We start from the raw sequence: 12,366 nt of genomic DNA, 5'->3' as shown, positions 1-12,366 counted from the left end.
ATATTAAGTAAACACCGTATCAATTTCTAGTGATTGAAGAGAATTCCAAAACGTAGCAGCAAAAGCACTAAAATTTGAAGTCATGGATTCAAATTACATTTTTTCCTTTAATCAATCAATAAACATTAAATTAATTGCCTATTTGTGTGCCAGGCACTGTATTATACTTAATCCTCTGATCTTTAACTTCCTAACTATAGTATGGAAGCATTAGACTAAACTATCCTTCTAATTTAAACTTCTTAAATGTTTAAATATTCCCCTTTCCTGGTATTGTCACCTATTTTGACAACCAAGTAGCATAGAAGGTAGTGTGATATTACATAAAGATGTAATAGAAGCCCAAGTTTCAGTTTAAGAGGCACCTCTGAAGACAGCTGCACAAAGAACCCGGAACTTGAAACAGAGCTCCCTCCACTAGTGGCAGAGCCCAACATTAACACTTTTTAAAATTAATTTGGAGGATAATTTAGTAGAAATCAGATGGTTCCATTTACCTTATCTGCCATCTTGGCTTTGCCCTCTATTTCCCCTTCATGTATTTTTGATCAATATCATATGCCATCTAATTGTGAGTATCCATCAAGGTTCCATCGTGGGCACTCTCAAAACAAATTCTGGAGTAGTAAAACCCACAAAAAGACAAACTGAGGGGCAGCTGGGTAGCTCAGTGAATTGAGAGTCAGGCCAAGAGACGGGAGGTCCTAGGTTCAAATCTGGCCTCAGATACTTCCCAGCTGTGTGACCCTGGGCAAGTCACTTGACCCCCATTGCCCATCCTTCCACCAAGGAGCCAATACACAGAAGTAAAGGGTTTTAAAAAAAAGACAAAGTGAAGTAATTCTTCAGCCCAAAACAACTTAGAAGGCCAGCATGAAGGACCTAGTGCACTAGGATGGACATAGAGAACAGCATGCTAGGGAGGACATACCTAAGCAACAGGCTTTGGGCTCAGGTTAAGCAGCAGCCAAGGCTTCCAGAACTGTTCAGACATATATGGCAAAGGGGATTAAACAAACTGCTCAGAATGCGATTACAGGGGTCCCTTTGCTGGCTCTGGACTCGAGACTCCAGATGCCTTACCCATACACAGAATCACGTTGCAGCCCTGCTGTCCAGTCACAGGGTGAAGTGAAGCATCAGCATCCACCAGCTCTTGCAGCCCCTGTGGAGCAGGGGATGCTGGTCACAGTTCCAGGGGATAAAAGAGTATTTAGGGTTACTCACAGACCAGAGAATAGGTGGGGACAGTATTAACCAAACCTCTCCTTACACCACACAACCTTGGAAGAGCTGAAAGCACATAGATCCTTAGAGCCAGCTCTGAAGCCAGCTGGGCAAAGAACCTGAAGCTTGGAACAGTGCTTCCTTCAGCACAGTTACAGAGCCCTACTTTAACAAGTTGTTTGTTCTGAAATAAAAGAAAAGAAAATGTCAGTTAAATGAGCAAACAACAAACAAGAAACTCAAAACAGAAAGTTATTTTGGTGACTATAAACAAACTCAAAAGACTACAAATTCAATACTGCTGCACCCAAAGCCTCCAAGAAAAATATTAATTGCTCTCAAGACCAAAAAGAATTAAAAGAGGAGCTTCAAATGTTTTTGAAAGAAACAAAAAAGAGTTAGATGAAAAACTGGGGAAAGAAATGAGAGTAATACAGGAAAACCATGAAAAAAAAATAACTGAACAGCCTGGTAATGGAGGCATACAAAAATACTAAAGAAATTAATACCTTAATGAAAGAATAGGACAATAGTTTAAAAAGCACAAAAAATCAAAAGAAGGGAAGGACTCTTTAAAAAGCAAAATTGACCAAGTTGAAAAATATATACAAAAAATGTACTGAAGAGAAAAACTTCTTGAAAGAAAGAATTAGCCTTTTTGAAAAAGAGTGAGAAATTCACTGAGGAAAAGGACTCTTTATGAAGTAGAAGTGATTAAGTGGAAAAAGAGATACAAAAGCTCAATCAAGAAAATTATGTTTTAAAAAATCAGAATTGGGCAAGTAGAAACTAATGACTTCATGAGACTTTAGGAAAGAAAGTCAAAAGAATGAAAAAATAGAAGAAAATGTGAAATATCTCATGAGGCAAAAAAAATTAACTAAAAAAATAAATCCAGAAGAGATAATTTAAGAATTTTTGAACTACCTAAAAGCCATGATTGAAAAAATATCTTAGGCAACATCTTTCAAGAAATCGTCAAGGAAAACTGTCCTCATAGTCCAGAATCAGAGAACAAAATAGAAATTAAAAGAGTCCACTAATTACCTCCTGAAAGAAATCCCAAAAAACAACACCCAGGAATATCATAGCAAAATTCCAAAACTCCCAGGTCAAAGAGAAAATATTGCAAGCAACCAAAAACAAATGATTCAAATATTATAGAGCAGGGGTCAGCAACATATGGCTCTCAAGCCATATCTGGCTCTTTTGAGGGCCAGATATGGCTCTTTCTGCAAGAGCTATTAAGTCAATTTTTTTCAGGTGCTGTTACAGGAGCCACACTGTGAGCACTGTACAGCTCTCACGAAATTGCATTTTTAAAAATGTGGCATTTATGGCTCTCATGGCCAAAAAGGTTGCCGACCCCTGTTATAGAGTCACAGTCAGAATAGCACAAGGTATAGCATCTTCTACATTAAAGGATCAGAGGACATGGGAACATTATATTCCCAGGACAAAGGAGCTAGAAATTCAGTCAAGAATCACTCTGCAAAACAGAGCATAATTCTTCAGGGAGAAAAAATGTGTATTCAATGAAATAGACGACTTTTAAACATTCCTGTTGAAAATACCAAAGTTGAATGGAAAATTTGACTCTCAAATACAAGACTCAAGAGAATCATAAAAAGGTCAACAGGAAAGATAAATCAAAAGGCTTTCAATAAGGTTAAACTGTATAAATGGGGAGATGATTCTCTTAACACCAAAGAAATTTGTCATTATTGGAGCTGTTGGAAGAAGTATGCATAGACAGAGGGTGAAGGTGCAAATTGAATATTAATTTGATGAGATGTCAAATCAAAACAAAAAAAATAACAAAAAAATTAAGGTATGAGAAAAAGAAATGTATTGGGAGGAGGGAGGAAGGAAAAAATAGAATGGGTTATATTATTACACATAAAAGAAGCATGAAAGAGCATTTAGAGTAGAAAAGAAGAAGTGGGAGATTTGGAGGAGAGATTGTGAACTTTCAATATCTCAAACAAGCAACACATCAAACTTCCCAAACATTGGGTGTTTCCTTTTTATTTAAAATAAAGTAAAATTTTATTCCAGAGGCCATAGTGAAGATCTTCAATATAAAATATATATATTTCCCGTAAAATTGTTTGATAATTGTCTTCTCTCTTATTTTGATTAAGAGGTAGTACTTGTCTTGGTGGCAGATTTGTCCAAATAATTTTGCTTTTTTCCAATAACTTAAGGAAATTAAACAAGCTGCATTATTAAGATTTAGTATGTAGCACTCTTTTTTTTTTAATTTTTTTTAAACCCTTGTACTTCAGTGTATTGTCTCATAGGTGGAAGATTGGTAAGGGTGGGCAATGGGGGTCAAGTGACCTGCCCAGGGTCACACAGCTGGGAAGTGGCTGAGGCTGGGTTTGAACCTAGGACCTCCTGTCTCTAGGCCTGACTCTCACTCCACTGAGCTACCCAGCTGCCCCTTTAGTATGTAGCACTCTTGAGGCAACTATTTGTTTAAAATGCTTGGTGCATATTTTTGTAAATAAAGTTGCAATTTAATTTATCTCTTGAAACATCATCGATATATTGTGTTTTTCTGAGATTTAATTTAGTTTTACAGAGTTTCATTTTTCATAGTAATTTTTCAATATGCATCCATTATTTCTGCAATCCAAAAGCTTGAAATGTATATTTGGAATATGCTCTGTATATTGATTTTATCAATAAAAATGATTAATAAAATTAACAAAAAAAATCAGCAGCATTGTCTCAATGAGGGAAGAACTTATACAATCAATTGGGGGAGAAAAAACAATCTTACCCTACAGAGAAGTAGAAAAGGAAGGGAATAAGAGAAGCAGCGGGGCTGATAGAAAAGAGGGCAAAATGGGGGAGTTGGAGGTCAGAAACTAAACAGTTGTAAAAAGGATGGAAAATAATACATGGCTATCACAATGGTGCAAATTTTTTTAATAAGACTCCCTAATAAAAGCCTCATTTCTTAAAAACACAGAGAAATGGGTTGAATATATAAGAATACAAGTCATTCCCCAATAATTTTTTTGTTACAGTAGAATGCTTTTAAAAAGAAACCAAACTCTAATAAACCCATCCAAACCTTCAAACAGACAGACTATACAAAAAAGGCATGGAGAGAAGGATCCTTGGGAAGGGAAAAGTGGTTCCACTGTGTTGAGAGGAAGATTAGTAAATGAGTATTCAGGAGACTTAGCAGGCAGGGCTGAAGGATTCTAAATGGAATGGGGAAGCAGGAAGTGTTGCTTCTCTCTCTGAGATGGACTCCATGGTGGTTGGGGACAAGTTGTAACTGACCCCTGGGAGACCTCAGAGGAAGTGGAGTTTGTATCCTGATATCCTGATATCCAGAAGGAGGAAAGTCATTTACCTGTTGGAGGTTAGGTTGAGACTTTGAAATCTAACCTGAGTTGCTGGTCAGCTCAGGTTGGTTTAGCTCCCTGACTTACCCCACTGAAGGAGTACTGGCTGAAGACCTGGGAAAGCTCTATCATAACTGGATTTTGACAAGACTGAGTAGTGAGGATCCCACTTTCCATTCTCATCTCCATTGTGCCCTGCTCTGCTATAGTTTCTAGCTTAGTGTACATAAGTCCATTCCCTGACCCTGAGGCTTGCCCATAGACTGGTAGAATAGAACCCCCTTTTCCCTTCTTTCAGACTATAGTACAGTGAATCAAACCCCTGTTTATCAAACCTCTTGTCGGTCTACCCACTTGTTGGTTTCACAGACACCCAGGCTGGGTGGTTCAATGTGACAGTTAAGGCCCAACAGTCACTCCTATCAACTGCCATTTCCCAAACAGCTAAACCCCGTTTCCCTACTTATTTAGTCCCAGACTATTGTCCATTCCTGTCTTCTACTCACCCTTCGGAACCCAGATAAATATTTAATTTAACCCCCTGTTTTTTCCCTATAAGAACTGGAGAATCTAATTGACTGTGCCTTCCACTGGCACTACCTTTTCCACCCCTAATGAATCCACCACATTCATCCCCAAAACAGGGCCGGTCTGCCCTGCATTCTCCCCCAACACAGGGGAATGTGTCATGAGCAATATGTTCTCTAGCATCCAAGGCCACTTCTGTTGGCAAATTCAGTGTAGGAGAAAAGCTTCCCTGGCCTGTGGTCCACTGGCTTTGTTAACAGAGGCTACTGCTGCTGCTGGCCTGGGAGCTGCCCATACCAGGGTGCTCTGAACTCTGTCAGTTCTTCTACTTTTCTTTCCTCTTCCTTTTCTACTCAGGGTCTTCTTCCTTTTCCTTTTCCTTTTTTTTTTCTTGTGATCCAAATCAGGTGGAGTTTTTGTAGAGACAGGGTCCTGGTGACAACTCTTATTTGTGCTTGTGCATATTTTTATTCTTGGGGGACTGGATGTGCCATCAGGTGACACTGGTCTGTTACTGGATGAGTTCAGAGGTATAAACCTTCCAATGTGGTGTCAGTGATAGAATTGAAAGTGCCCCCCAAATGGTGGGGGGGAGCTTCTCAATGAGAGAGCAGAGGCTGCTGTTCTCATGGAGCCCAGCTGCTCTATCACCCCTGGCAGGTCAGACAGGAAATTACTCAACTTTTCCTTCACCTTTTTCCCACATAATTTATTATAGGCATTCTCCAAATTGTAGTGTGTGATCAGATTGGTGCTATCAGTCAGCTCTGTGCTTTTTGGGAGCTCCTGCATCAGGTAGCAGGGCCTGCACCCAGCTGCCTGTGGTCAAAAGATATGAACAAAAGATATGGTCAAAGGATATGAATGGGCAAATTCTCAGACAAAGTAATTAAAATTATCTATAGTCACGCAAAAATGCTCTACATTTTATTATTTATATTTACATAATATTAATTATTATTTAGTGAAATGCAGGTTAAAACAATTCTGAGGTACACCTCACACCTATCAGTTGGACTATAATGACAGAATAGAAAAATGACAAAATTTGGAGGATATGGGAAAGCTAGGACATGAATGCATTGTTGGGGGTGCTGTTAACTGAGTCAATCATTCACGAGAGCAATTTGGACCTATACCCAAGGGATTATAAAACAGTACATACTCTTTAACCTAGCAAAATAATTACTAGATTTGTACTCCAAATAAATTTTTTAAAAGGGGAGGAATATCTATGTGTACAGAAATATTTAAAGCAGCTCTTTTAAAGAGGGCAAAGATCTGGAAAGTGAGGGAATACCCATCAAATGGGGAATGTCTGAGTAAGTTATAGTATATTATTGTAATGGAATACTATTGTGTTATAAGAAATGACAAGCAGGAAGAGCTCAGAAAAACCTGAAAAGACTTACATGAACTGAAGCAGTGAAATAAGGAGAAAAAGGAATACATTGTATAATTAGAGAAATACTTTACAATGAACAATTGTAAATAAAGCTATTCTCAGCAACACTATGATTTCAAAACTACCCCAAAGGACTCATGACAAAAAAATACCATCTATTTTCAGAGGAAAGGAACTGATTCTGAATCCAGACAAAAGCAAACTTTTTTCACTTTCTTAATTTTTTTTCTATTTGAGTTTCCTTACACAAAATGATTAATATGGAAAAAATGTTTACATGATTGCACATATAAAATGTACATGAAATTGCTTACAATCTCAAGGGGCATGGATGGACATGGAGGAGGGAGAATGGTTGAATTTTATTCTTTGAAAAACATTGAAAATTTTCATATGTAATGAGGAGAAATCAAATTAAATTTTAAAAAAGAATAAATAATGGGACCTGAGAAGGAATAATCTAAAAGACAGATTGAAAATTAAGGGAGAGCATTAATATGAAAACTTATAGAGAAGAGAGCATCTAGGAAGAGATGGTGATCAACAGTGTTAATTCTACAGAAAGGTCAAGATTTATTATTCCTCAAACATTTTCAGTATGTCTGACTTTTGGGGGCCCCATTTGGTGATTTCTTGGCAAAAATACTGGAATGATTTGCCATTTCCTTCTCTTACTCATTTTTGAGATGAGAAACCTGAGGAGAATAAGGTTAAATAACTTGTCCTAAGTCACAAAGCTAAGAAGTGTCTGAGGCCAGATTTAAACTCAAGAAGATGAATCTTCCTGATAGCAGTTCTGGCATTGTATTCTTTATGGTACCTAGCTGCCCCACAAAAAAAGTAAAGATTGAGAATAAACTATTATATTTGGCAATTAAGAGGTCATTGGTAACTTAAGAGATAGAAGTTTCAGTTGAATGACTTCTCTACGTAGGTCATAGAGGGTTTAGGAGAGAGTAAGATCAGAAGACATGGAAGCAACAATTGCAGATTGGTTTTTCAGAGTTTAACAATGAAGATAAAAGATTTAGAATGATAGCTAGCAGAGAAAATGGGATCTATTGAAGGTTTGCTTTTTCTTTTGCTTGTTTTTTGTTTTTTATTTTTTTAGGAATGTTGAAAATATGACCATATGTGTAGGAATCAGGAAAGGATGGAGTATAATCGAAGATAAGATAGTGGAGTGTGATAGAGTACAGATAGAAGAATTTGCCCTGCCAAAAAAGAATAGCTTCATCTTCATCTGACTGGAATGAATGAGGAGATAATAAAGGAAGAGAATATTTGATTGATAAGAGATGCAGAAGGGAGGAAAGGGGTTTTCTTGATGAATGATCTTGTTTTTTTTCTCTGAAGGACAAGAAGAAATCCTGAGTGAAAAGGGTGGGCTGAGGAGGTACCCTGAGAGGCCTTAGGAGAGACTAGACAGTATGGAACTAGAGAGTGGGATAGAGAATTAAGGAGGAATAGAATGCTTCCTTTGCTATTTATTATGAGGCCCAAGTGAGAATAGATAACAAATTTATTATGGGACAAATCATCAAATAGGCTGAGATTTAAGAATCTGAGGTTCTAAGAATCTGAGACTTTAAAAGAGCCTCTTAATTCATGAATTTTCTCGTTCTTCTTCCATGAAGAAGACACTAGCATGTTGACTTTAGATGTGACATATTTAAGACCACAGCTTGCAAACTTGTAATAATGTAAAGTAAAGCTGAGAGGTTCTTTACAGCTCATTTCAGCAACATGTGAATTAAAACAAAAGGAGGCAGATAGTGAGAGTCATTCATGGTTGGGATTTGGAAAAGTGTGATCAATGATTAGGACGTGTGGACAAGGGAATTAAGAGTAGAGAATAAGAATGGAATGGGCTCGCCAAGGATTTAAGTTGGGGAAGAAAGGAAAGGATAGCCAGTAAGGCAGAAGGTAGATCATATGAATGGCCACATCTAATGCTAGTCTATAACTAGTGCCTACCAAAGTCAATGTGGCAGTACTATTATATAGCAACAGTTATCATTAATATGAAGCTTTAAGACTTGAAAAGCATTTTATTTGTAGAATCTCATGATCCTCACTAGTACAGGTAGTTGACTCAGTGACTGGAGTGCCAGGTTTGAATGAAGGAAGAGTTATCTTCCTGAGTTCAAATCTGATCTTAGATACTAGCTGTGTGGCCCTGGGCAAGTCACTTAACCCCGTTGGCCTTAGATTTGTCATCTGTAAAAATGGGCTATAGAAGTAAATATTAAACCACTCCAGTTTTTTTGCCAAGAGTAAAAAAGAGCCAGCTATGACTGAACAACAGCCAAACCTCCTGTTGAAGTAGGTGCTATTATTACAACTCTTTTACAGGTAAGAAAAAAGGTTATATAAATTGTCCAGGATCAGGCAAGTACTAAATACCAAAGGCAGAAATTGAAATGTGGTTTTCCTGATCAGACTACAAGTCCATTATTCTATCTACTATACAGTCTCCAACCTCCCTCCCACAGAGACTTTAGAAGAGCCTCTTAATTCATGAATTTTCTCATTCTTCTTCCATGAAGAAGATGCTAGCATGTTGACTTTAGCTGTGACATATTTAAGACCACAGCTTGCAAACTTGTAATAATGTAAAGTAAAGCTTAGAAAAGGTTTTGGTGACTTAGTGCCACATGCCTAAAAGGCATAGTGAATAGAGTGTCACACTCATATTTAGGAAAAGCTGAGTTTAAATTCTGCCTCCATGATAAATGTGAGGATAGGCAAGACTCTTATTTTCTCCAAAACTCTTTTGCACAATTTTAAAATGGGATGATAGTACCTACAGCAGGGACTTCACAGGCTTGTTGTAAGACATAAATGAATCAATAATGGCACAACACTTTGAAAACCTTAAAATATTCCTGAAATGTCAGCTTGTCTGTGTTCATTCATCCTCATGGAGTGATGCCCCTTCCTTTCTTAAAATTTCTTAAATGTTAAACAATAAAGAACATATGCAACATTATCTCTTATGAGAGAGAACACTGATCAAAACTTCCAAGTCACAGTTGTTACCTGAAGACCATTGAGGGTATTCCTCGAGCACTGTGTCCAAAGTGACCAAAAAAAAAAAATCATGTTAGATTCTGTACTGAAGAAAGTATTGGATTCCTCTCTTGGTCAGGTTAAAATTTAGACGGAATTCTGCCAGGAAATACAGGTTAAGAGTTAATGGGAAATGCTAAGTTTCTTTGTGAAAATGCACATTTTTAAACCCTCGCTTTCCATCTTAGAGTCAATACTGTGTATTGGTTCCAAAGCAGAAGAGTGGTAAGAGTTAAGTGATTTGCTCAGGGTCACACAGCTAGAAAGTATCTAGACTTTCCCAGAACCTCCCATCGCTGGGCCTGGCTCTCAATCCATTGAGCCCCCATGACATTGCTTCTTGCCAAATATTATCTCCCTTATCAATCTTTGTCCTGAATTCTCACTTTTAACAAGTCTTGTTCACCTCAGAGCAGTGCTTTCCTTTATTTTCTTTACATTATTTAGTTACTGACGATGGCACCGAAGTACAAGAGGAGTGATGCCACTGAGCCACCCAGCTGCCCCCATGAAAATGCACATTTAAATGACAATCATAAATCCAATCGTAACCTGGACAAATAGACAATGAAATTCCAAGTGAGGTTTCCATGACTTCACACTGACAATTCATTTTGGCTCTTTCACCTTCAAGTATGTTATGTAGCCCTTGATTGACAGCTGACTTGGGAAAACAACAGATGACAAATCTGTTATAGGACTGCTTCTTCCCCGAATCATTTGTTCTGGTCCATTAGTTGATGCTATGTATTTAAGAAGATCATTATGGGTGGGTGAGGAGCAGCTTGCATCAAGCTATGCAAAGAAACCATTAACAAAATATGTAATTTTGACCACTTTCCTGTTTTCTGTCATTGTATGTTTCATGAAATTGTGTGTGTGTCCATGAAAAATTCAGGTGAAAGCATGAAAATCATAGGATTAAGAATGACAAAATAAATACTGTCATCCACCTTCAATCATGGATTAGAATAAAGACAATCTGAAGGAATTAATGTGTGACAACCTGACACTTAATTTTGTCTCTCCTAATTGTGTCTTATAATTTGATCTTTCCATTGTCATTCAAGCTAGGACTAAATTCATTACATCACTAGGATTTTCCAGGATGTGAAATAAACTTATATTCTTTAGTTCATCATAATCCTTCCATGCCTTAGTCTCCCTGGGTCTCAGTTTCCTTATCTGGTAAAAGAGAGTTAGATTAAGTGACCTCTGAGATCCCTTTCTAGCTATATGTCAATAATCTTAGGATTCTATTAATAATAGCAGATGATAAATTATAAATATTTACAGAACATTTTATATACATTATCTCTTTTTATCTTCTATACAACCCTGTGAAAATAGATTCAATTATATTTTTCATTTTACAGATGAGGAAATTTAGTCTCAGAGAGGTCAAATTACTTGTGCGGGAACACACAGTTCTAAAGTGTCTAAAGTAAAATTAAATTTCAGGATTCATTCAACCCATTCCCAAACACTCTATCTGTATATTATAATGCCTCTCACTAGATGATCCTCCTGAGTGACTCTGACCAACAGTATCAACTGCCTGTTTGAGTATCTTTGCAGTTAGCATGCAGATCCTCAGATGACAAGAGGAATAAATGCATCATGGCACCTGTATCAAGCCATTATAGTTTGGAGGTTCATGCTACACACAAGAGCTTATATTTTGCTTTCCTATTCTTTAAAATCCCAGGGTCAGGTCACTTCCAAAAATAATAAGGCCACAGAGAACAATGTTAGTGGGAAAATCCTCAAGAAAAGAAATTTAAGCATAACTATAAAGCCTCTTACTCTGGTGAAAGGAAGTATGTTATGGTAAAAATAATATTACACTAAGAACCAAGAGTCAAAGTTTCTATTCCTAACTCCACCATAAGGATAAGAAATATAATCTTTTAGGACTTGAATTTCCCCATATTTAAAATAAGGCCAATCACTTAAGCTTATGACATTTCATGGAAAAATGCAATTAGAAATTAGAAGAAGGAATACAATAAAAATAGTGGTTCTGGTAGGCATGCAAACTCAATAGGATTTTTATATTTATGTTTGCTATCACTGGCATGATGAATACAAATCATTTAATGGCTCAATATGCATTTATTGATTTATTCTATCTTCTCTAACCACTGTACTAGGCACTCAGGATACAAGTGAAATGAATGAAACAGACTCTGCTTATAAAGAATTTATATTTTAATGGGTAAACATCAAGGACATATAGAAATATACATAATAAATGGACATATTTAGGCATATACATAATAAATAAATAGTTCAATAAAAATAAATATAAAGTCGCTTTAGAGAGAACCAGCTTTTGCAGGAAACAGGAAAATTTTCATGTTGATGTTATAGTTAATTTGAGGCTTGAAGGAAGAGTGCATTTCAGGCATAGGGGACAGTTAATGCAAAGGCACAGAGATAGGAGGTGAAATGCATTATATGAGAAGCAGAGAAAAAGACAATTTGACTGAATCACACACAGTACAAAAAAGGGAAGAATCGTGCAATAAATCTGTAAAGATAAATTGGGCTAAGGCTATAAAGAGAAAATAATCAAAATCGATATTATTGACAAATGAGTAGCTAGTCTTTGGAGCTACTCATTCTTGACACACTAACATGATTACTCTTTTATTTATTTATTTTTACATTTAGGTTTTTTTCCTTAATTATTTGTAGACAAAACATTTTATATTGATTTTTAAAATTTTGAGTTTTAAATTTTCTCCATCTCACATTTCCCTCCTC

General features: G+C 36.7%; 1 pseudogene; it reads right to left on the bottom strand.

Moving 5' to 3' along the window:
- Positions 1-5,373: 5,373 nt before the first annotated feature.
- Positions 5,374-12,366, bottom strand: part of LOC123248046 — a 31,141-nt pseudogene continuing 24,148 nt past the window's right edge.

Source organism: Gracilinanus agilis, chromosome 1 (genome assembly GCF_016433145.1).
Source record: "Gracilinanus agilis isolate LMUSP501 chromosome 1, AgileGrace, whole genome shotgun sequence".
NCBI classification, from domain to species: domain Eukaryota; kingdom Metazoa; phylum Chordata; class Mammalia; order Didelphimorphia; family Didelphidae; genus Gracilinanus; species Gracilinanus agilis.
Note: the sequence above shows the minus strand (reverse complement) of the source record. Positions and strands in the feature narration are given on the sequence as shown.